The sequence below is a fragment of the Salvelinus namaycush genome, chromosome 38, assembly GCF_016432855.1.
Source record: "Salvelinus namaycush isolate Seneca chromosome 38, SaNama_1.0, whole genome shotgun sequence".
Taxonomy (NCBI): Eukaryota; Metazoa; Chordata; class Actinopteri; order Salmoniformes; family Salmonidae; genus Salvelinus; species Salvelinus namaycush.
Genome location: NC_052344.1, coordinates 24,809,260 through 24,831,675, shown reverse-complemented (window position 1 = coordinate 24,831,675; position 22,416 = coordinate 24,809,260).

Below are 22,416 nucleotides of genomic sequence, written 5' to 3'. Positions count from 1 at the left end.
TGCGTCCGAAGGGCCGCCATCACATCCTCCTCTATCCTCCATGTAACGGCTCCCACGACAACATTCTGGGGAAGAATCGTCTCAGTCTTGACCCCACTCTCCTCCGTCTTAGAGAACATCCGGGACAGGGCGTCCGCCTTCCCGTTCTTAGACCCAGGTCGGAACGTCAGGGAAAAATTGAAACGTCCAAAAAACAAGGCCCACCTAGCCTGACGGGCGTTGAGACGTTTAGCCGATTGTACGTAAGCCAGATTCTTGTGGTCAGTCCAGACCACAAACGGTTGCTCCGCTCCCTCCAACCAGTGCCGCCACTCCTCCAAGGCAAGCTTCACAGCGAGAAGCTCCCGGTTACCCACATCGTAGTTTCTTTCAGCTGGAGAAAGACGACCAGAGTAGAAAGCGCAGGGATGGAGTTTACCGTCAGTGGAGCTACGCTGGGACAGGATGGCGCCCACACCCACATCAGAAGCATCCACTTCCACAACGAACTGACGGGAAGTGTCAGGTTGAGAGAGAATCGGGGCGTTGGTGAATCGGCTCTTCAAGTCCAGAAATGCTCGGTCTGCCTCAGGAGTCCAACAGAACTTTCTGGTGCAAGACGTCAGGGCAGTTAAAGGTGCAGCCACCCGGCTGTAGTCACGGATAAACCTCCGATAAAAATTCGCAAACCCCAGGAATCTCTGGAGCTGCAATCTTGTACCGGGCTGGACCCAATCCCGAACCGCCCGAACCTTCTCTTGGTCCATCTTGATCTCTCCCCTGGATATGATGTACCCGAGGAAGGACGTTGTATGGGCGTGAAAATCACACTTCTCCGCCTTCACGAACAGACGGTTTTCCAATAACCGCTGCAGGACCTGCTTGACATGCAGAACGTGGCTAGAAAGCTCCTTTGAGAAGATGAGGATATCATCCAGGTAAACGAACACAAAAATACCAATCATATCTCTCAAAACGTCATTCACCATACTTTGGAACACCGCCGGAGCGTTGGTCAGTCCAAACGGCATCACCTGGTACTCAAAATGTCCCATCGGAGTATTGAACCCAGTCAACCACTCGTCCCCCTCCTTGATCCGAACCAAATGATAAGCATTACGTAAATCAAGCTTCGTAAAAACCGTAGCACCCTGTAAGGAATCGCAAGCCGAGCTCATCAAGGGCAGGGGATACTTGTTCTTAACCGTAATCTCATTCAAACCCCGATAATCAATACACGGTCGAAGAGAACCATCCTTCTTGCTCACAAAAAAAAATCCTGCTCCCAAAGGTGATGACGATGGCCGAATGAGACCTGTAGCTAGAGACTCCTTGATGTAGGTCTCCAAGGCCTCACGTTCCGGTCGAGAGATACTGTATAACCGTCCCTTGGGAAAGGCAGATCCAGGAAACAGATTAATCGCACAATCATAAGGTCGGTGGGGAGGAAGAGACAGAGCCTTCTGTTTACTGAATACCTCACCCAACTCGTGATATGTTTCTGGAACCAGGGACAAATCAGGAGGAGCAGAGTCACTGACCTGACTGGAAACAGCAGGAGAACAGGCAGTCCTAAGGCAGTTAGCATGACACTCAATGTTCCAACTAGTTACCTTCCCTGTCACCCAATCAAACGAGGGATTGTGTTCCTTCAGCCAGGGGTAACCAAGAACCAGAGGAACATGGGGCGAGGACAAAATGAAGAAAGAGATAAACTCTGAATGATTTCCCGACACCAACATCTTAACCGGTTCAGTCCTCATAGTGATCCGTGCCAGACTACTGCCGTTCAGAGTGGTTGCTTCAATGGCTTCCGGCAATTGCTCCTTGGAAAGCCCCAGCTGTTCCACCAAGTCGGCATCCATAAAGTTGCCATCGGCACCTGAATCGATAAAAGCGTTCAGGTCAAAACTCTGATCCTTATTCATAAGGGTCGCAGGAAAACGGGGTCTGACAAGATCCTTGAGAGATTGAAACTGGCTCGCTAAAATTCCTCCCAAATTTAGCGAGCCGGGCAGTTTAACGGGCGCTGTGGACAAGCGGAGTTGTAATGTCCCGATCTACCACAGTAGAAAGAGCTATTGGTCTCACGTCTACGTTGGCGCTCCTCCTTAGTTAGCCCGTGTCGCCCCACTTGCATTGGTTCAGAATCTGGTGGCAAGACTCCTCCACTAATCCCGTGTGGAGAATAACGATCAATACGTCCTGGTTCACCTCCTGAACCGAATGGTAACCGAGTTACAGATTGATTGGATAGACCCCACTGCTTCTCCCTCCTTCTCTCTCGGACTCTATTATCAACCCGAATAGATAAAGCGACCAAGCTGTCTAAGTCACTAGGCTCTGGATAAGAAATCAGCTCATCCTTAAGTTCATCTGACAACCCCTTGTAAAAAACCGCTTGTAGTGACTCCTCATTCCAACCACTCTCCACAGCCAATGTCCTGAACTCAATCATAAAATCTGCCACACTGCGATCTCCTTGGCGAAGAGAGAACAAACGTTTAGCTGCGTCCTTACCTCGGACTGGATGATCAAAAAGCTTCCTCATCTCTCCCGTGAACTCCTGATATGAAGCCGTGCAGGTTCCCTGTCGTTCCCAAACGGCTGAAGCCCATTCCAGAGCTCTTCCACGCAACAGTTCAATAACCAAGGCTATCCTAGCCTTGTCAGTGGCGTAAGAATGGGGCTGTAGATCAAACACTAACCCACACTGCATAAGAAACGAACGGCATTTTCCCAAATCCCCTTCATATTTATCAGGCGTCGGTACCTTGGGTTCACGAAATGGAAACGCTTCAGACACGGCAGGTGAGATGGGTGAAACCGGTGGTGAATGAATCACCTGCAAACTGAGCTGATCCTGGACTTGTGTCAAGCTAGCAGATAAATTCTGGATCGAACTCGCTATCTCCTGTAGCGCCGTATTGTGTTGTCCCAATTTCTTCTCCTGCAGGGTAATGGCATGGCAAACGGAGTCCAGGTCCGCTGGGTTCATTACTGGCCGGATCGTTCTGTCACGATCTTTCAAGATCGAACCCAGAAGCAGACCAGGACAAGGAGCGTAGGAAGAAGGTGAGTATTTATTTACAGTGAAATGTGAAAAGGTAGATATATCCAGATGGCGTAGCGGGCAGCGGTGGTGAGTAGATGAGAGGAAATAGGTGAATCCAATGTAGTAGCAGAATCCTCTGTCAACCAGGCGGGAATGGAGTGAATGATCCAGGTGAGTAATGTTCATGGCTAACGATCCGGCAGGGAATGGAAGTCAGGTCAGAGCTTTTGAAGGGTAGAGATGATGATCAGGACAGGTGTGCAGATTACTGACGGGAAACAGGTGCGGGTGAAATCAATCTCCCAATGAGCTAATTCGCCCGGCAACCAGACAGGGTGCGTTCCAGGACACCTGAAACACACTCCAGGACAGACACACAGGCAAACCCAGACTCAGGAAGCGGGATTCGTGACACATGGCCCAGACCTTAATCCTATTGAGAACTTGTGGTCAATCCTCAAGAGGCGGGTGGACAAACAAAACCCCACAAATTCTGACAAACTCCAAGCATTGATTATGCAAGAATGGGCTGCCATCAGTCAGGATGTGGCCCAGAAGTTAATTGACAGCATGCCAGGGCGGATTGCAGAGGTCTTGAAAAAGAAGGGTCAACGCTGCAAATATTGACTCTTTGCATCAACTTCATGTAATTGTCAATAAAAGCCTTTGACACTTATGAAATGCTTGTAATTATACTTCAGTATTCCATAGTAACATCTGACAAAAATATCTAAAGACACTGAGGCAGCAGACTTCGTGAAAATTCATATTTGTGTCATTCTCAAAACTTTTGGCCACGACTGTACATGTCCCTGCATGCAGTGTGCAGGAAGTTAGAAGTCTTGCAGTATCACTTTTAGGATAGACTAAGTACACCTTCTGAAAGACTACCAACGCCCAGGGGCAGGTGTTTAACCGACAAGTTCACCTTACCCTTCAACGAGGCTGTTGCTAGGATGACCCCCTTTATGGGGTTTCAGGTGTCTCTGAACGGTACTTACACACCTGCCCTATGTCTGGAATCCCTTGTCAACACCACACACACACACAGTACACAAATGGTCTGGTGACAGACACACATGCACGCATGCATGCAAACACACACACACACACACACACACACACACACACACACACACACACACACACACACACACACACACACACACACACACACACACACACACACACACACACACACACACACACACATTTTGAGCTGAAGGCCCAAGGCCAGAGGATGTGTGTGTGTACGTGTGTGCGTGCATGTGTGGGTGCGTATTGACAAACCATATGCTTATAGTTGACACCACCCCCACAGTTTTGATAACAGCAGATGCCCCAGACCTCTGTAGCACTGTTGTTTACCGTAGATTGGCAACAAAACACTCCAGAATAATAATAGTGTTACTCACACTCACTCACTCTCACACACGCTTTCACACACACTCTCACACACTCACTCACTCTCACACACGCTTTCACACACACTCTCACACATTCACTCACTCTCACACATGCTCTCACACACACTCTCACTCTCACACACACACTCTCACACTCGCTCTCACACACACTCTCACTCTCACACACACTTTCACACACACTCTCACAAACACTCTCACTCTCACACACACCCACACTCTCGCACCCACTCTCGCGCACACACACACACACACACACACACACACACACACACACACACACACACACACACACACACACACACACACACACACACACACACACACACACACACACACACACACACACACACACACACACACACACACACACACAAACAAGTCAAATTATCCTAATCTGTGTCACAAAAAACAACAAACATTTTGTAGAGAAAATGATTTGATGCATTGCCTTTCATGTTAATGGATGACCAACGGAAACCGCGAGAGAGAACAACAACTGCTATCGTAAAGATGATCTCTTCTCTCAATGTTCTCTCTCTGTGTCTGCGTCAACGCAGCGGGCTCCCAGCACATTAAATGAGCTCCAGAATAATTAAAGCTGCACAGCAAACAGTCCTCCTTTCTTTTATTCAGTGATTTTACATTTGGTAATCATTGTAGGATAATGGCTACATTTAGACATTTGAGACGTGCATGCCACCCTGTCTACATCCCTGTCTACATGTCTACATCCCTGTCTACATCCCTGTCTACTTCCCTGTCTACATCCATGTCTACATCCCTGTCTACATCCCTGTCTACATCCCTGTCTACATCTCTGTCTACATGTCTACTTCCCTGTCTACATCCATGTCTACATCCATGTCTACATCCATGTCTACATGTCTACATCCCTGTCTACATCCCTGTCTACATCCCTGTCTACATCCCTGTCTACATCCATGTCTACATCCCTGTCTACATCCATGTCTACATCCATGTCTACATCCATGTCTACATCCATGTCTACATCCCTGTCTACATGTCTACATCCCTGTCTACATCCCTGTCTACATGTCTACATCCCTGTCTACATGTCTACATCCCTGTCTACATGTCTACATCCCTGTCTACATCCCTGTCTACATCCCTGTCTACATGTCTACTTCCCTGTCTACATGTCTACATCCCTGTCTACATGTCTACATCCCTGTCTACATGTCTACATCCCTGTCTACATGTCTACATCTCTGTCTACATGTCTACATCCCTGTCTACATGTCTACATCCCTGTCTACATGTCTACATCCCTGTCTACATGTCTACATCCCTGTCTACATCCCTGTCTACATCTCTGTCTACATGTCTACTTCCCTGTCTACATCCATGTCTACATCCATGTCTACATCCATGTCTACATGTCTACATCCCTGTCTACATCCCTGTCTACATCCATGTCTACATCCATGTCTACATACATGTCTACATCCATGTCTACATCCCTGTCTACATCCCTGTCTACATCCATGTCTACATCCATGTCTACATCCCTGTCTACATCCATGTCTACATCCATGTCTACATCCCTGTCTACATCCCTGTCTACATCCCTGTCTACATCCATGTCTACATCCATGTCTACATCCATGTCTACATCCCTGTCTACATCCATGTCTACATCCCTGTCTACATCCATGTCTACATCCATGTCTACATCCCTGTCTACATCCATGTCTACATCCATGTCTACATCCCTGTCTACATGTCTACATCCCTGTCTACATCCCTGTCTACATCCCTGTCTACATCCATGTCTACATCCATGTCTACATCCATGTCTACATCCATGTCTACATCCATGTCTACATCCCTGTCTACATGTCTACATCCCTGTCTACATCCCTGTCTACATCCATGTCTACATTTCTACACAATCAGAGTAAGAAAAGAGCCTGTTGGGTCGTTGTCATTCCCTGTTGTTTTTCTTCATTATTCCTCACAGTCTGCTTCTTGACGCGTTACGTAACGTCCCCATATCACTCGATTGGCCCGCGGGGCGTCAGCGTGAAATGATGGGAAAACAAAACTGTGAGGAGACAGGTTGAGCCAATTAAACGATGCAACAGGTAGGTCATTTCTTCACAATGCTTTTTTCCTAATGAGCCCCAGTGATAAGTCATGTTTTAATTTGATGCGTTCTCTCTCTTCTTCTCTCTGTTATGCCAGCCAAGGGATATGCCTTTCGGTATTGTTCTTGCCCGGGAGGGAAAATGTCACAGCAGTGGCGCTGGTGCTGGCGCTGCTTTGGAGCGGATCTGACACTCCGGTAATTACTTCGCCGTAGCGCCGTCGCCGGGAATGAGGGCATTTCTCTGCAACAACAATAACATCTGTCAGAGAGCCAGGCAGTTCAGCTTCAAGTCCCTGTCCTCATTCTGTCTCAGACCAGGTCTGAAAATACACCCTCTTCTTCCCTGTGCAGTGCACTACTTGTGTCTCTGGTCAAAGGGAGTGCACTGTGCAGGGAATAGGGGGTCACTTCAGATGCAGCCTCTCACTCTCTTTTAGGAGACATCCCGACACATCTCCTCATGCTTTACATGCCAGAGTCCCCAAAGAGGAGCTACGGATGCACAGAGTAGGCAACCTGAGCTACAGGGAAAATAGGTTAGAAACATCAATACTTCTATGGGCTTTTCTTTCCTTATCATGTACAGAGCTAGAGGAGCAAGTAGAGATGGCACATGGGGTGTGTGTGTGTGTGTGTGGGTCTATCATAGTAGTGTGTCCTTGTGTGCGCGTGTGCATGAACCCACAATACAGTAAAGTCAATGACACAGAGTGGCTGGTGTGTGTGTGTAAATGCCTGCCTGCCTGCCTGCCTGTGTGTGCCTCTCCTCCCGCAGCAGAGGGAGGTCAAAGGCCACTGACAGAGTGGTTGGAACCGAACAGCCGCAGTGGGTGGTCCGGGGGAAGATGGCTGACCCACCTCAGGTGGTCCAACATCAAGAGGGCTGGAGAACGAAGACAATAATACATGGAGCAGCTCCCTGGACTCTGTCTACTCTGGCTGTACAGGAAATGGAGCAGCTCCCTGGACTCTGTCTACTCTGGCTGCACAGGAAATGGAGCAGCTCCCTGGACTCTGTCTACTCTGGCTGTACAGGAAATGGAGCAGCTCCCTGGACTCTGTCTACTCTGGCTGTACAGGAAATGGAGCAGCTCCCTGGACTTTGTCTACTCTGGCTGTACAGGAAATGGAGCAGCTCTCTGGACTCTGTCTACTCTGGCTGCACAGGTAATGGAGCAGCTCCCTGGACTCTGTCTACTCTGGCTGCACAGGAAATGGAGCAGCTCCCTGGACTCTGTCTACTCTGGCTGCACAGGAAATGGAGCAGCTCCCTGGACTCTGTCTACTCTGGCTGCACAGGTAATGGAGCAGCTCCCTGGACTCTGTCTACTCTGGCTGCACAGGTAATGGAGCAGCTCCCGGGACTCTGTCTACTCTGGCTGCACAGGAAATGGAGCAGCTCCCTGGACTCTGTCTACTCTGGCTGTACAGGAAATGGAGCAGCTCCCTGGACTCTGTCTACTCTGGCTGCACAGGTAATGGAGCAAGACTGCAGAGTGGAGGACACAAATGGACATTCAAAAGTGAGTGACTTTGACAGCATGGGGTCGTGGTGGTGTGGCAGCAACACAGCCACCATAGTGTGTCTGTGGGAAGGGGATAGAGCTGCATGTAATGACAGGTTCCCAGCGGGGCTCTATATCCTCCTGCTGTTGTATGGAATCAGGTGGCTTCACTTCATAGAATGGGGGAGGGAGGTAAATCGGGGTAAATGGGGGTAAGTGTCGCCTGTACATTACTGGTACTGTTACATACGATTCAGACACTGTGGCTGATTACCTCATAATAGGAATGCCTAATCACTTGTATTATCAGTGTTATGTTATACTGCACTATGTTATAGCAAGAGATCAAATGCATTTTCTGTGTTTTAAAAGTCTATTTTTCCATTGGAAAATAAAGGAAATGCTTCTTCACTTGTACAGTTCTTGTACAATCTTCTCAAAGAAGACTCAAAATGTATCTTCATTCTCTCTCACAGATTAACCAATGGGAAGCCAAAGAGACACCAATCCAATTCAATCCAAACCCATCTCCCTACAAGCACACAGTCCAGTGGTTACGGTACCCAGATGATGAGAATAATGTCTTCCTCTCATTTGCATTTAGTAATGAGTGCATGGTGATTAAAAATTGAAATGAAGGCTAACTGCTCTGGTTGCCAGATAGATAAACATGAACGGTGTAGAGAGTCGATGGAACAGGGAGACAAGAGGAAAGTGGGTTCTCCCTAGACACAGCTCATCACTTCTTTCTATTCTTTAAACTGTGTATATGAATGGGGGAACAGACTGGGAGATTGTGTGTGTGTGTGTGTGAAAGAGATTGTACGTGTGGAAGCTTGTGCTTGTGTGTGTGCGTGCATACCTGTGTGTACATGTTATTGCCCCCAGAGAGAACACAGCACAAGGGATGCTCACCTCCTTCTCCCACGTCACATCTACGTAGGTTATGGATGGTTGAATGGGTGAACAGAAATAACATCCGTCAGATTCTTGCCTTGAAGTAAAGAATTATAATAACAACACCACCCCCTCTGGACAATCACTTGTAGCCCAAAGATAGTTCATTACTCAGTGACGAAGACACATCTCAGTCTTTTCCACCACAAACATGGACGAAGTAACAATAGAACGTAGAACGAGGAAGTTTGCTGATGTCAGACCAGAGACCTCTTCTGTATCCCAAATGCCACTCTATACGCTATGAGTCCTGGTCAAAAGTAGTGCACTACATAGGGAATGGGTGCCAATTGGGATGCAGAACTTGACTCTATTTGACTAGATAAGAGCGTGTTGGAACTAAAAACAAAGAACAGAGAAGAAAACATTCACCAAGATGATCCATTGAAAGGATTCTATAGCTCCTCATTCTATAGCTCCTTTTAAAACCGAAGCTGCTTTCATTCAATTATGCTTGTGTACTCGGTAGCTAGTTGAATAGAAGTCTTGAAAGCACAAAGCTCAGAGTTAACAAACCTTTTGTTGTTGTACTCTCATAATTTACCTCGCTGTTTGTTGACAGTACGTTTTCTCTGTCAAATGTGATGCACTTCTTTCCTGCTGGAGGTTGCAGTGCAATCGGTGACTTCAGTTCGGAGATGCAACAAGGCTGCCCTTACTCTTAGAGGAAACGCCAAGGACATTCTCTGAATGCCAGCTATTTCGTCCCACTTTTAACAGCCACCACCTGTACTGTGGGCTACGTACTGTACGTGTGTCAAAATAGCTGATGATGAAATGGAAATTCATTATGGGGAATGTTGAAGGATATCACTGTACACCAACAAACAAGACAGCAGATGTCAGTTCTTTCTAAAAGCATCACACACACACCTGCACACACACACACACACACACACACACACACACACACACACACACACACACACACACACACACACACACACACACACACACACACACACACACACACACACACACACACACACACACACACACACACACACACACAGTTGCTAAAAGGAAATTATAAACTGGGTGGTTCGAGCCCTGAATGCTGATTGGCTGACAGCCGTGGTATATCAGACCGTATACCACAGGTATGACAAAACATGTATTTTACTGTTCTAATTATGTTGGTAACCAGTTTCTAATAGCAATAAGGCACCTTGGGGGTTTGTGGTATATGGCCAATATACCACGGCTAAGGGCTGTATCCAGCCACTCCGCGTTGCGTCGTGCATGGATACAGCCCTTAGCCATAGTATATTGACCATATGTCACGCCCTGACCGTAGAGAGCTTTTTATGCCTCTATTTTGGTTTGGTCAGGGTGTGATTTGGGTGGGCATTCTATGTTCATTTTCTAGGTTTTGTATTTCTTTGTGTTTGGCCGGGTGTGGCAGCTGTCTATCGTTGTCTCTGATTGAGAACCATACTTACGTAGGTAGCTTTTTCCCACATGGTTTTTGTGGGTAGTTGTTTTGTGTTTCTGCACCTGACAGAACTGTTCGTTGTCGTTTTGCTCTTTGTTATTTTGTTCAAGTGTTTTTTTTTAAATAAATCATGAACACTTACCCCGCTGCGCTTTGGTCCACTCCCTCTTCTTCAGACGACCGTTACACCATATTCCACACACCCTCATGCCTTATTGCTTAAACATATCTTGGAGAACAGTATGTGCCAATGTTATCCAATCCCGTTTTCATCACAAATGATATGTTGATATGTTGCTCACACTTTGGATGAATGACTTAGAATAAGTCAAATTCATTCTTTTCAAAGCCGAATTATATACTTATTTGACAGTCAGAGAGCATTCTTCCATACAAACACACCCTAGATTCTGCATAAAACCTAAAATTATACAACAAGAGGGTCTAATCCTGGATGCTGATTGGTTAAAACCGTGTTCCAGCCACTGACGTCCAAATGCCTGTCTGAGCTGTAGGTCCAAACTACAAATGTCTGAGCTGTCGGTCCAAACTACAAATGTCTGAGCTGTCGGTCCAAACTACAAATGTCTGAGCTGTCGGTCCAAACTACAAATGTCTGAGCTGTCAGTCCAAACTGATCTGCGGATCTCTGGTTGAAGCTAGCTCCTAGTGGCGTCCGTCCTGAAGGTAGTTCACCCTACGTTCAGGGTTGTAGGCTGTCATTTGTTATTTTGTGGTTCTTGCTCCAAGCGCCACTCCTCGCTCTCCCCGATGCTCGGGATGCTGGTGGCTTCGCCAGGTAAAGTTGTTATGATGATGAAATGATGTAACAATGTAAATGATTGCTCATAAGGTGACAGTGAGGTGACTGTAATCCTAGCTGTCTCAGTAGTGCTCAAGCCACCATATGTATTCAAATCAGATTGTATTGGTCACATATATTTAGCAGATGTTACAGTGCTCCTACAGTGCAGTAGTATCTAACAATTCACAACAATAACACAGGCATCTAAAAGTAAAAGAATGGAATTAAGAAATATATCAATATTAGGATGAGCAATGTCGGAGTGGCATTGACTAAAATACAGCAGAACAGTATACAGTATATACATATGAAATGAGTAAAACAGGTACATATTATTACAATGACTACTGTTCCATTATTAAAGTGACCAGTCATTCCATGTCTATGTACATAGGGCAGCATCCTCTAAGGTGCAGGGTTGAGTAACTGGGTGGTAGTCGGCTAGTGATGGCTATTTAACAGTCTGATGGCTTTGAGATAGAAGCTGTTATTCAGTCTCTCGGTCACAGCTTTGATGCACCTGTACTTATCTCACCTTCCGGATGATAGCGGGGTGAACAGGTCGTGGCTTGGATGGTTGTTGTCCTTGATGATCTTTTTGGCCATCCTGTGACATCGGGTACTGTTGGTTTCCTGGAGGGCAGGTAGTTTGCCCCAAGTGATGTGTTGGGCAGACTGCACCACCTCTTGGAGAGCCCTGCGGTTGCGGGCGGTGCAGTTGCCGTACCAGGCGGTGATACACCCCGAGCCCTAAAAGGTTTTAAACCTGTAACTGAAAAATAACTTTTTAATAATTTTTAATAAAGTGTTTTCGGATCCATTACATTGCTCATGACCCAGCTCAATAGACGTCCTGTCACAAGCCTGTGTGTCTTGTACCCCCCCCCCCCCCCCCCCCCCAACAACAACAAAATCTGTACGGCTTTCAACTTAATCTTGAAAGTTGTAATAGTAGAATGCACCAGGTGCAATTTCGATATTGGGTAGTGCATCATCAGTTTTCCTCTTGTCGTGTCAGTCATTGCAGACCTTAGAGAGCAATTTATAACTCATCAAAGATGTCCAGATCAACTAGCCCATGTCGGCTAATGTTTTTTTAGCTAGGTTTTTTAGCCCATAGATTTTGTTATAATGTTTTAGTCACTCAAATATCACATGAATAAACATTAGACATGGCAAAATGAATAGAATTGCAAGAAAATGTGCTTTAAAACTGCATAATGGTCTCTGCACCCTATGACAAAATACGTAGAATCGCAGGAAATAAGCTTTAAACGTTTTCTCTCCACCAAGAAGATGTGGAATGTTCCCCAATCCTGGAAGGGGGCCCTGAGTGTAGAAAGTTTGGGAGCCATATCATAGAGAATGAACAGCAAACTAAATTAAATGCAGCTTGTTTGCGGTCTTTCCAGCTTCAGTTTGAAGTGATTGTTAGCTGTGTAGTTCGCTAGCTAGAATGGGAGAAGAGCCTGCATAGCGACCATTGTTGTTTGGCATAGGAACATGGCTGCCAATTAAACGAACGACCAGTCTGCTTGGCTGGCAACGATGCCAATAGAACGGACATCCAGTTGGCTTGGGTAGCAACCTTGGGACTAAATCCTTGTGAAAGGATAAAATGGTATGAATAAATTCATTAAAATATAAAGTGATAATGGCCTCAAAGCCATGGTTTGGAGGATATATGAGCATGGTTTGCCGGTCAATAACAACCTACATGCCAATATATCCTCCAAACCACGGCTTCTCTGGCATTATCACTTAATTAAAGAATTCCGGGAGTCAAAAAGAGCCAATAGGATGTCTTAATGAAAAGTGTGTTTCCATGCCAACGGTACCCTCCCCCGAGCCCCAGCTGATGAAGTTGACTGACAGTTACACAAAACCACCGTGTGGCTAGGCAATGTTACAGAGGATCTACTGTACCTACCGCATCTACCTCCTCTGTACAAACAAATCACTATCAGCAGTGCCAGTCAGATACACACATCCATGTACACGCGTACGCACGCATTCAGGAACGCACACCCACACACACACAGACACACACACCTCCCCTCCGAGTACACGCTCATCAGTGCTACCATTCACTCGTAAATGTTTTTCGATGTGGTCACAGAGTGTGAAACGTGGTCCCTCTGTGCTGCCGTCTGGCTCCCCAATGGATGAAGCCTGCTTCTGGTTCTAAACACACACTTAGAGAGACGAAGGAGCCACAGAGGCCTGTCCCTGGAGGGAATCTACCCCACACAGGGAGATCAGATTGAGTATCAACCCCCTCCGCTGCCTCGGCTCCAGGCAGAGACTGGGAGGAGAGGTGGGGGGAGTTCTTAGAGAAATACAAATTGGAACTGTCACTTTTCAACCAAACACTGGGGAGACCAGCTAACCATTGAACTCACACTCTGGGTTTCTTTATGGTTAGTTATTATGGATGATTTATTATGGATATGTAGCCTTGGGAATGGATAAAAAAATGTTTGAGGAAGAATGGAGTGCAATTTGGTGTTTCATTACAATTCATTATTATGGAAAAATGGAGGGAATATTCCAAGTAGTATGTGTAAGTAAAGGAGGATTTGAGGGAAATTGATGGGGGGAAAAAGTCCCGGCTGGGATAACATTTGGAATAAAAAGGAAAAGTTGTAAATGCTGCAGGTAGCCTTGCGGTTAAGAGCGTTGGGCCAATAACCAACAGGTTGCTCGTTCGAATCCCTGATTCGACTAGTTGGAAAATCTGTCCTTGAGCAAGGCACTTAACCCTAATTGCTCCTCTAAGTCTCTCTGGATAAGAGCGTCTGCTAAATGACTAACATGTAAATGGTTGGCTTGCTTGGCTGGGCGCTGAAAAAGGCTGAATTCACTTTGCAATATCGGACTGCTACAAGGGACGGATTGAGCCCAGAAATCAGCCCTGGGTTTTCAAACACACTGGCCTATTTTTTTCCCTCAAGCCGCCATTATTACAATGTAAATGATTAGCCAAATAATAATAATAATAATATGTGATGATTATGTGCAAACCCCCCCAGTTTAGCCAGTCCCACTGGGCTAACGATGGACCAGCCCTTCTGGCATTTGCCAGAATTGCCATATGGCTAGTCCGTCTCTGACATTAGAAAAAAACTATTACTGCTGAAACCATGTGTTTATTCATTTTGGTGTGCCGGCCAAGAGGTCAACAGAGCGGTGTTTACAGAAATCCCTGATTCCCAGAATGTTGTGCCGGCAAAGATATTATCAAAACCCAGGGGGCTGCCAAGTTCAAGCCCTTTTGACTCCTTTGCTGTTTTCCAGTCTCAGGTCTATTAGCTCTCTCACTTCTTCTGTAAAAAATTACCATAGAAATCAACAACATAGCTTCCCTCACATGCTGCAGAGCCTTCAAATGCAATGTTTAAATTCTCACCTCAGCCCTGACCGATGGTTGACCACCGCCATGTTGTGTGTTGTCTATAAGCATAGACAAAACAGACTGCCTATGCTCTTTGATCACAAAGGTCGACGGGGTCAGAGGTGAAAGATCACGTGGTCATGTTAGTATTTTCAGTATTTGATTTATTCCAGAAGTTATAACTGTACTCACTCTGACTGATTATGTTGGACAGGTGTCGCGACACGACTCGCTACCCTGCCTGCATCCAATCTAGTCAACCTTCCTGGGACAGAAAGTCCAAACTCAAATAGATGCTGCACAGATCCTGCAATGACACCCCTGCATGTAATCCCTTTTTTTATTTTAGCTTCCCCGCGGCGTCTCACCCTCACACCTTGGCACATGTTCAATGCCAGAAACACACACGCACCGGCGCTTATGCATACACACGTTCACAAATGCACACACATTGACATGCCGTGAGAACACACGCGCACCAAGCTTGCCCAAACACACACACACACACACACACACACACACACACACACACACACACACACACACACACACACACACACACACACACACACACACACACACACACACACACACAGTTGTAATCTAGCTTGTATCTTTAATTCCAACAGGGCATGTAACCCCACACTGGAAGTTACCCTCCGACCCTCCCTGTTACATCCTCTTCCGCCGAATGTCATATGTGAGGCACTCTTGTCCCTGGGACAATGTAAGGGATAGGGTTTCCAGGCGAGATTTAGCAGCATCCAAACTTAGCTCTGACTCATGAAGGGGGAGGAATGGGGATCTATTTACTGAAGGGAGGGAGCGAGGGAGGGAGGGAGACCCCCCACCACACTCCCTCCCCAAATCTCTGAACAGTAAAATTAGCCTTCCGATAACAGCCCTTAGAAATGTGTTCTCGTCAACTTTGTACTTACCCTCTTGGAGGTTAGACTGTTCTGGCGACTTGGAGAGGGATGATTGGTAAATGGCTTGGAGGCCAGGACATGAAACCGGTGATGTAAATGTGGAGGCATGGTTTGTCAGTTTGTTGAGTAAACAGCTCAACTCAGCAACTAAATGTGTAATACATGTACTAACTGGTAGTAACATGAGACATTCATAGATCATAGTCTCATAAAGACAGTGGTAGTAACATGATACATTCATAGATCATAGTCCCATAAAGACAGTGGTAGTAACATGAGACATTCATAGATCATAGTCTCATAAAGACAGTGGTAGTAACATGAGACATTCTTAGATCATAGTCTCATAAAGACAGTGGTAGTACCGTGAGACATTCATAGATCATAGTCTCATAAAGACAGTGGTAGTACCGTGAGACATTCTTAGATCATAGTCTCATAAAGACAGTGGTAGTACCGTGAGACATTCTTAGATCATAGTCTCATAAAGACAGTAGAGGTGGTCACAGCAGTGTCAAGTAAAATGATGATTAAAGCAGTAGTTACAGTAATCATGATAAACCCCTCCACTTGTTTGACCTACTCCAGTACAGTACTTGCCTAGCACACCTGTTTCAACTAATCTAGAGCTTGATGATTGGTTGACTAGCTGAATCAGGAGCTGGTACTGCAATAGATATAAGTGTTGGGGAAGCTACTCTGAAAACGGAGTTTACCAAGCTACCAATTATTTCACACTGGAAGATGTTAAGCTATGTTAAAGCTATCCTTAAGAGAAATATATTTTAATTAACTAAAGTTACTTAAAAACGTAGTTCAATACAACCAAACTAGTTTGTGAAAAATGTGTAAATCTGAAATATCATCAACTACAAATTGCAAGAAATTAATAACTTTGGGGTCATATGTTAACAGAATGTGTTATTTACCATATTAAACACAAAAACAATGTTTCTATTGAGAATTAGGCAGGTCTTATGCCGAAACAGAAATTAAATGATTGTCCATGTTTTCTTTTCAAAAAAAAAAAGTGATGAACTACTGAAAACACTACCTAGATTTAGTACAACTACCACCAAGCTATTACAACATGTAGTTAAATGACTATCTGAACTACATGTAGTCCACTACTCCCCAACACTGCTCAAGGAGAGGTTCGGGAAATAGTGTAATAGGATCATGTATTATAGCTACAGGTAGGCTACAGTTACTGTTGCATATTCTAGCAGGTACCAATGAATCCCTAGCACATATATTCTGACTGAATAATCTGTCAGATCATACCAGTAAATAATCTGTAAGCATTTTTCTGGTAAGAAACACAGTACAGTGTAAAAGTTGAACCACTCAGTATTTTCTGTAAAACTGCAGACACATTCCTTCCGTTTAAAAAGTTGGATGCCCTCCAGCGTCACAGAACCCAACTGAACTTGTCAATGCATTGAAAGCAGCACACAATGCGGACCCTGTCAGAAATGACTGAATGAGTGATTACCTCAAAATGACAGCTGAGATGCAATCTACTGTAGGCCTGTCTGTAATGGAGGTTCTTAAACGATGGGGGGAAGGAAAAGGAAGGCCCTCCTCACACCCTTATCTAGTGGATATCCTCTCCATCTAGACAAGAAGATGAAACAGAGGCAAAGAGCAGAGAAAGAGAGAGAGAAAAGGCAATGGTGAAAATATAAAAAGAAGAGAGAAACAGAACCCGATCTAGACATTGACAGGAAATAATTTATTCAGGAGGTGATTTTAAACGATTAAAATGCATTTTCGGTAACACTTTCATTAACACTTCCCTTCATCATGCGTTATAATAAATAACACTGACTATAAGCGTCTATTAAAACTCATAAGTGGTTATTAATACACTTTAACAACAGCTCATAAAGTATCAAAAAGCTTCATAAAGATTTATAAATGACTGTGTTTTTGTCTGCCTTAAGTGCTTCACTTCATTATAAAACACTATAATAGGTATTTGTAGGCTTTAAGTAAATTGTGATCATTTTCCACAATAGAAAGAAAAAACACACAACACAGAGTTAGCTTCCTTGACATAGTCAGTATGATATGGACATTTTTAAACAAAGTTGTTCATTTCCAATACACAACAAACATAGCTAGCTAAAATACACAATCAAGCCTCAGTAGCAACATGGAAAGTGGCAAAGTGGTCATTCCACTTCCCCACCCGCAAGTTTTTGCTAGCTACCTCACAGGTCTATCAAACGTCTTCCGGCTGCTAGCTACCTCACAGGTCTATCAAACGTCTTCCGGTTGCTAGCTACCTCACAGGTCTATCAAACGTCTTACTAGCTACCTCACAGGTCTATCAAACGTCTTCCGGTTGCTAGCTACCTCACAGGTCTATCAAACGTCTTCCGGTTGCTAGCTACCTCACAGGTCTATCAAACGTCTTCCGGTTGCTAGCTACCTCACAGGTCTATCAAACGTCTTACTAGCTACCACACAGGTCTATCAAACGTCTTACTAGCTACCTCACAGGTCTATCAAACGTCTTCCGGTTGCTAGCTACCTCACAGGTCTATCAAACGTCTTCCGGTTGCTAGCTACCTCACAGGTCTATCAAACGTCTTCCGGTTGCTAGCTACCTCACAGGTCTATCAAACGTCTTCCGGTTGCTAGCTACCTCACAGGTCTATCAAACGTCTTCCGGTTGCTAGCTACCCCACAGGTCTATCAAACGTCTTCCGGCTGCTAGCTACCTCACAGGTCTATCAAACGTCTTCCGGTTGCTAGCTACCTCACAGGTCTATCAAACGTCTTACTAGCTACCACACAGGTCTATCAAATGTCTTACTAGCTACCTCACAGGTCTATCAAACGTCTTCCGGTTCCTAGCTACCTCACAGGTCTATCAAACGTCTTCCGGTTGCTAGCTACCCCACAGGTCTATCAAACGTCTTACTAGCTACCTCACAGGTCTATCAAACGTCTTCCGGTTGCTAGCTACCTCACAGGTCTATCAAACGTCTTCCAGTTGCTAGCTACCTCACAGGTCTATCAAACGTCTTCCGGTTGCTAGCTACCTCACAGGTCTTCCTGTGGACAGGCAGATACTGTAACAATCTTGTTCAGAAAAGCACAGTCTTGCCACTAGTTAGCGGCCATTCACACTCATAGCGGCACGACATGAGCATGAGCAGCCCCTCCGTGCTCCCAACGATGCACAGCTATTTAGAGCTAAGTAACTCCACTAGCTAGCTTGCTAGCTACAGGACGAATTTTAACGCTTTCTTTGTATCATATCACACAATTAACATTCTTATTTACTTGCACCTTAAATCCACGGCACTTGCGTATTATAGGGCCTAATGTGTGAATGACCTTTCTTGTCTGTGCCTTCAAATGGTGTCCTATTAACCAGTACGGCTATAAAACATTATGCACTATAGCATTATAAGTCCTTATAGTTAATGATCTATTAAACATCATACAAAGTGTTATAACCACTTACCAGTTATTATAGACACTTATAGTCAGTGTTAAATCGCATTATAAAAGGGTGTTATAAAGCAATATACGTCTGATTCATAATCATAATAAGTGTTACCACGCTTTAATATTCTGCTCTTTCTGAGGGAATTTGTGGCATTCTAGTAAATAAACCTATGCAGTGTGCTACAGTGTGTGTGTGTGTGTGTGCGCGCACTCGTGCGCGTGTGTGCGTGCGTGTGTGTTTCTGCATGAGTGAATGCCACAACATAAGCATGCTGACTGCATGCCCATGGGCCCACAAAGAGAGAGAGAGGGGGGGGGGGGGGGGGTCTATAGAGTACAGCCCTTGGCATGTTCTTTTGCACACATGCATGTCCACACACACACACACACACACACACACACACACACACACACACACACACACACACACACACACACACACACACACAGCTTAATATACCCACTGAGACGGAACTGGCCCAACTGGCCAAGGCGCCCATCCCCACAATAACCCCCCGGGTCATGTGACATGACATGTCAAATGCCAGAGGGCAAGACTCTTAAGCGCCTGCTGTCTGGGGAGCGAGTTTTCATTCGATTTTATTCATGTAACCCTTATTTAATTAACCAAGTACAGCTTACTGGACTGTTAACTTTGCTTACATTACAATCACTGTCATGTCAGGGATTATGGCAGAGTAAGGCAGATGCAGAACAGTATACACATGCATCCGCCCCTGCGTGCGCACACACACACCATGTATGACTATCTAGTATCACATCCATACAATTTCCCAGTGATCACAACACATATTAGGTTACATGGCAGTAGACAGAGACTGGGCTCCAGCCAAGAATAGAGACGGTTTAATTTACTGCACTAAAGCCATCACTGGGGAGGATCAAAACCTATGACAACCATACAAGGTCTCACGCACGCACCCACGCTGTCACGTTCCTGACCTGTTTTCTGTTGTTTTGTATGTGTTTAGTCGGTCAGGGCGTGAGTTGGGGTGGGCATTCTATGTTATGTGTATCTATGTTGGTTAATGGGTTACCTGATATGGTTCTCAATTAGAGGCAGGTGGTTTACGTTTCCTCTGATTGAGAGCCATATTAAGGTAGGTTGTTTCACATTGTTTGTTGTGGGTGGTTGTCTCCTGTGTTTGTATGTTGGTACCACACGGGACTGTATCGTTCGTTCGTTCGTTTGTTTGTAGTCTGTACCTGTTCGTGCGTTCTTCGTTGTATGTAAGTTCTCATGTCCAGGTCTGTCTACGTCGTTTTGTTATTTTGTTAATTATCAAGTGTAGTTCGTTTTTTCGTCTTGTTTAATAAATTAAATCATTATGTCATCATACCTCGCTGCACATTGGTCTTCCGATCCCTCTCTCCTCTCCTCGTCCGAGGAGGAGGAAGAGCTAGAGAGTCGTTACAGAACCACCCACCTCTCAAGGATCAAGCAGCGGGGAAAAGGGCAGCGACAGCAACCGCAGAAATCCCAGGATTCATGGACATGGGAGGAGATCTTGAACGGAGAAGGACCCTGGGCACAGGCTGGGGAGTATCACCGCCCCAAAGCTGAGCTGGAGAAAGCGAAAGCTGAGCGGCGGCGATATGAGGAGGCAGCAAGGCAGCGCGACAGGTACGAGAGGCAGCCCCATAAATTTTTTTGGGGGGGGCTAGAAAGGAGTGTGGCTAAGCCAGGTAGCAGACCTGAGCGCACTCCTCGTGCTTATTATAAGCAACGCGTCACTGGTCAGGCACCGTGTTATGCGGTGAAGCGCACGGTGTCGCCAGTGCGTGCCCATAGCCCGGTGCGCTATAGGGCAGCCCCCCGAAAGTGTCGTGTGAGTGTGGGCATCCAGCCGGGGCGTATTGTGCCTGCTCAGCGCGTCTGGTCTCCGGTACGCAGTTTCGGTCCAGGGTATCCTGCGCCGGCTCTGCGTGCTGTGTCTCCGGGGCGCTGGGAGGGTGCCTACGCTTCGCTCGTACCGGGCAAATGTGGGAGTGGAGCCTAAGAGAGAGGTGCGCGTAGTAGGCACTAGATCTCCAGTGCTCATCCACAGCCCGGTTCAACCTGTGCCTGCACTCTGGAGGGTACGGGCTGGAATAGTACTCCAGCCTGGGGGAGTGGTGCAAAGGCTGCGCACCAGAGCTCCAGTGCTCCCCCACAGCCCGGTCCTTCAGGTGCCTCCTTTTAACATCAAGCCTCCTGTAAGTCTCTCCAGCCTGGTGGGTCCTGTGGCAGCCCCACGCACCAGGCTGTCTCTCCGTCTCCTCCCTACAGGTGTGCCAGTCTGTCCAGAGCCGCCTGCACTGCCAGTCTGCCCAGAACTGTCTGTCTGTCCCGAGCTGTCAGAGCTGCCCGTTTGTCCAGAGCCGTCCAGCCAGGACCAGCCAGAGCCGTCCAGCCAGGACCAGCCAGAGCCGTCCAGCCAGGACCTGCCAGAGCCGTCCAGCCAGGACCTGCCAGAGCCGTCCAGCCAGGACCTGCCAGAGCCGTCCAGCCAGGACCCGCCAGAGCCGTCCAGCCAGGACCCGCCAGAGCCGTCCAGCCAGGACCCGCCAGAGCCGTCCAGCCAGGACCCGCCAGAGCCGTCCAGCCAGGACCCGCCAGAGCCGTCCAGCCAGGATCCGCCAGAGCCGTCATCCAGCCAGGATCCGCCAGAGCCGTCATCCAGCCAGGATCCGCCAGAGCCGTCATCCAGCCAGGATCCGCCAGAGCCGTCATCCAGCCAGGATCCGCCAGAGCCGTCATCCAGCCAGGATCCGCCAGAGCCAGCCAGCCAGGATCCGCCATTCAGTCCGGAGCTGCCCCTTAGTCCGGAGCTGCAGTCCCTCAGTCCGGAGCTGCAGTCCCTCAGTCCGGAGCTGCAGTCCCTCAGTCCGGAGCTGCAGTCCCTCAGTCCGGAGCTGTCCCTTATTCCGGTGCTGCCCCTTATTCCGGTGCTGCCCCTTATTCCGGTGCTGCCCCTTATTCCGGTGCTGCCCCTTATTCCGGTGCTGCCCCTTATTCCGGTGCTGCCCCTTATTCCGGTGCTGCCCCTTAAATTAGGTGGGTTTAATAGTAGGGTGGTCATTGGGAGGGGGATAGGGAAGCTGGGATTGACTATGGTGGGGTGGGGACCACGCCCAGAGCCTGAACCACCACCGTGGTCAGATGCCCACCCAGACCCTCCCCTAGACTTTATGCTGGTGCGTCCGGAGTTCGCACCTTGAGGGGGGGGGGTTATGTCACGTTCCTGACCTGTTTTCTGTTGTTTTGTATGTGTTTAGTCGGTCAGGGCGTGAGTTGGGGTGGGCATTCTATGTTATGTGTATCTATGTTGGTTAATGGGTTACCTGATATGGT